General features: G+C 51.2%; 1 protein-coding gene across 1 annotated transcript in view; it reads right to left on the bottom strand.

Moving 5' to 3' along the window:
* Positions 1-4,802, bottom strand: part of LOC120981589 (immunoglobulin superfamily member 11-like) — a 69,505-nt gene extending 64,703 nt beyond the window's left edge. Inside the window, exon 1 of the mRNA XM_040411127.1 lies at positions 4,721-4,802. The gene's annotated coding sequence lies outside the window, so the exon portion shown is untranslated. The remainder of the gene's footprint in view (positions 1-4,720) is intronic.
* Between the last annotated feature and the right edge of the window lie 33 nt (positions 4,803-4,835).

The raw sequence follows: 4,835 nt of genomic DNA, 5'->3' as shown, positions 1-4,835 counted from the left end.
GAGGTCGTCAGCGTACCTACAGGGAGATGAGAAGATCATCACTACAACCCCCAACAGACACTGAGCAGATATATACAGGGTAATAGGAACATGACTGTCCTCAGGATCGGTTATCAGTATCTGATGGGATGAGGACAGTCCCATAGAAGAGAATGGAGCGGAGTGCTATACTGAGCACGGCCACTATACAATGTACGGCGCTGTGCTGGGTGACCACTGAGAAGACCGCGGGGCTCACAGGAGTCTTCTCAAACAGCTGATCGGAGGGATCCCGAGTGTAGAACCCCCACCCATCAGACACTGATGACCGATCCTGAGGACAGTCCCATAGAAGAGAATGGAGCGGAGTGCTATACTGAGCACGGCCACTATACAATGTACGGCGCTGTGCTGGGTGACCACTGAGAAGACCGCGGGGCTCACAGGAGTCTTCTCAAACAGCTGATCGGGGGGGGTCCCGTGTGTAGGACCCCCACCCATCAGATACTGATGACCGATCCTGAGGACAGTCCTATACAATAGAATGGAGATGAGTGCTATACCGAGCACGGCCACTATACAATGTACGGCGCTGTGATCAGGTAGAAGACCACGGGGCTCACAGGAGTCTTCTCAAACAGCTGATCGGAGGGGGTCCCGGGTGTAGGACCCCCACCCATCAGATACTGATGACCGATCCTGAGGACAGTCCTATACAATAGAATGGAGATGAGTGCTATACCGAGCACGGCCACTATACAATGTACGGCGCTGTGATCAGGTAGAAGACCACGGGGCTCACAGGAGTCTTCTCAAACAGCTGATCGGAGGGTCCCGGGTGTAGGACCCCCACCCATCAGATACTGATGACCGATCCTGAGGACAGTCCCATACAATAGAATGGAGATGAGTGCTATACCGAGCACGGCCACTATACAATGTACGGCGCTGTGATCAGGTAGAAGACCACGGGGCTCACTGGAGTCTTCTCAAACAGCTGATCGGAGGGGTCCCGGGTGTAGGACCCCCACCCATCAGATACTGATGACCGATCCTGAGGACAGTCCCATAGAAGAGAATGGAGCGGAGTGCTATACTGAGCACGGCCACTATACAATGTACGGCGCTGTGCTCGGTGATCAGGGAGAAGACCACGGGGCTCACAGGAGTCTTCTCAAACAGCTGATCGGAGGGGTCCCGGGTGTAGGACCCCCACCCATCAGACACTGATGACCGATCCTGAGGACAGTCCCATAGAAGAGAATGGAGATGAGTGCTATACCGAGCACGGCCACTATACAATGTACGGCGCTGTGCTGGGTGATCAGGGAGAAGACCGCGGGGCTCACAGGAGTCTTCTCAAACAGATGATCGGAGGGGTCCCGGGTGTAGGACCCCCACCCATCAGATACTGATGACCGATCCTGAGGACAGTCCTATAGAGAAGAATAGAGCTGAGTGCTATACCGAGCACGGCCACTATACAATGTACGGCGCTGTGCTGGGTGATCAGGGAGAAGACCGCGGGGCTCACAGGAGTCTTCTCAAACAGCTGATCGAGGGGTCCCGGGTGTAGGACCCCCACCCATCAGATACTGATGACCGATCCTGAGGACAGTCCTATAGAGAAGAATAGAGCTGAGTGCTATACCGAGCACGGCCACTATACAATGTACGGCGCAGTGATCAGGGAGAAGACCGCAGGGCTCACAGGAGTCTTCTCAAACAGCTGATCGGAGGGGTCCCTGGTGTAGGACCCCCACCCATCAGATACTGATGACCGATCCTGAGGACAGTCCCATAGAGAAGAATAGAGCTGAGTGCTATACCGAGCACGGCCACTATACAATGTACGGCGCTGTTCTCTGTGATCAGGGAGAAGACCACGGGGCTCACAGGAGTCTTCTCAAACAGCTGATCGGAGGGTCCTGGGTGTAGGACCCCCACCCATCAGATACTGATGACCGATCCTGAGGACAGTCCCATAGAGAAGAATAGAGCTGAGTGCCTTACCGAGCATGGCCACTATACAATGTACGGCGCTGTGCTCTGTGATCAGGGAGAAGACCACGGGGCTCACAGGAGTCTTCTCAAACAGCTGATCGGAGGGGTCCCTGGTGTAGGACCCCCACCCATCAGATACTGATGACCGATCCTGAGGACAGTTCTATAGAAGAGAATGGAGCTGAGTGCTATACCGAGCATGGCCACTATACAATGTACGGCGCTGTTCTCTGTGATCAGGGAGAAGACCGCGGGGCTCACAGGAGTCTTCTCAAACAGCTGATCGGAGGGGTCCCTGGTGTAGGACCCCGCTCATTTACATGTGCCGCCAGAGCTATCAGTTTGTGAGTGGTGCAGTTCGGTCCACTGTATGGGGACCAGTCATGGCTACTGGTATCGCTCCTCCTTCTTCTGCTGCTCAATGACCGTAAGCTCTGCAAGTGCCCAGGTTGGTATGCATTCACCCCTGATGTGTCTGGCATCCTACAGACGATGGCGCTATATAACTACTAAAATAAACCCCACCAGCTCTAAAAAGCTCAGAAATAGCTTGTACACCTCTATGACATCATTACACGGCAGTGACGTCACCTGTACACCTCTATGACATTATTACACGGCAGTGACGTCACCTGTACACCTCTATGACATTATTACACGGCAGTGACGTCACCTGTACACCTCTATGACATCATTACACGGCAGTGACATCACCTGGTACACCTCTGTGACATCATTACACAGCAGTGACGTCACCTGTACACCTCTGTGACATCATTACACAGCAGTGACGTCACCTGTACACCTCTATGACATCATTACACGGCAGTGACGTCACCTGTACACCTCTATGACATTATTACACGGCAGTGACGTCACCTGTACACCTCTATGACATCATTACACGGCAGTGACGTCACCTGTACACCTCTATGACATCATTACACAGCAGTGACATCACCTGTACACCTCTATGACATTATTACACAGCAGTGACGTCACCTGTACACCTCTGTGACATTATTACACGGCAGTGACGTCACCTGTACACCTCTATGACATCATTACACAGCAGTGACATCACCTGGTACACCTCTGTGACATCATTACACGGCAGTGACGTCACCTGTACACCTCTATGACATTATTACACAGCAGTGACGTCACCTGTACACCTCTATGACATCATTACACAGCAGTGACATCACCTGTACACCTCTGTGACATTATTACACGGCAGTGACGTCACCTGTACACCTCTATGACATCATTACACAGCAGTGACATCACCTGGTACACCTCTGTGACATCATTACACGGCAGTGACGTCACCTGTACACCTCTATGACATTATTACACAGCAGTGACATCACCTGTACACCTCTATGACATCATTACACAGCAGTGACGTCACCTGGTACACCTCTATGATATTATTACACAGCAGTGACATCACCTGTACACCTCTATGACATCATTACACAGCAGTGACGTCACCTGTACACCTCTATGACATTATTACACAGCAGTGACGTCACCTGTACACCTCTGTGACATTATTACACGGCAGTGACGTCACCTGTACACCTCTATGACATCATTACACAGCAGTGACATCACCTGGTACACCTCTGTGACATCATTACACGGCAGTGACGTCACCTGTACACCTCTATGACATTATTACACAGCAGTGACGTCACCTGTACACCTCTATGACATTATTACACAGCAGTGACGTCACCTGGTACACCTCTATGACATTATTACACGGCAGTGACATCACCTGTACACCTCTATGACATCATTACACAGCAGTGACATCACCTGTACACCTCTGTGACATTATTACACGGCAGTGACGTCACCTGTACACCTCTATGACATCATTACACAGCAGTGACATCACCTGGTACACCTCTGTGACATCATTACACGGCAGTGACGTCACCTGTACACCTCTATGACATCATTACACAGCAGTGACATCACCTGTACACCTCTATGACATTATTACACGGCAGTGACATCACCTGTACACCTCTGTGACATCATTACACGGCAGTGACGTCACCTGTACACCTCTATGACATTATTACACAGCAGTGACATCACCTGTACACCTCTATGACATCATTACACAGCAGTGACGTCACCTGGTACACCTCTATGATATTATTACACGGCAGTGACATCACCTGGTACACCTCTATGACATCATTACACAGCAGTGACGTCACCTGTACACCTCTATGACATTATTACACGGCAGTGACATCACCTGTACACCTCTATGACATCATTACACAGCAGTGACGTCACCTGGTACACCTCTATGATATTATTACACAGCAGTGACGTCACCTGGTACACCTCTATGACATCATTACACGGCAGTGACGTCACCTGTACACCTCTGTGACATTATTACACGGCAGTGACGTCACCTGGTACACCTCTATGACATCATTACACAGCAGTGACGTCACCTGGTACACCTCTGTGACATCATTACACGGCAGTGACGTCACCTGTACACCTCTGTGACATCATTACACGGCAGTGACGTCACCTGTACACCTCTGTGACATCATTACACGGCAGTGACGTCACCTGGTACACCTCTATGACATCATTACACAGCAGTGACGTCACCTGTACACCTCTATGACATTATTACACGGCAGTGACGTCACCTGTACACCTCTATGACATTATTACACAGCAGTGACGTCACCTGGTACACAGCCGTGGTGTCCACGCTCCCGCCTTTCTCGCTCCCTCACAGGCTCCGCCCCCAGCCGATACCTGAGGAGAGTCCGCCCCGCCCCGCAGCCACTTCCGGTTCTCAT

This window comes from Bufo bufo, chromosome 11 (genome assembly GCF_905171765.1).
Source record: "Bufo bufo chromosome 11, aBufBuf1.1, whole genome shotgun sequence".
NCBI classification, from domain to species: domain Eukaryota; kingdom Metazoa; phylum Chordata; class Amphibia; order Anura; family Bufonidae; genus Bufo; species Bufo bufo.
Note: the sequence above shows the minus strand (reverse complement) of the source record. Positions and strands in the feature narration are given on the sequence as shown.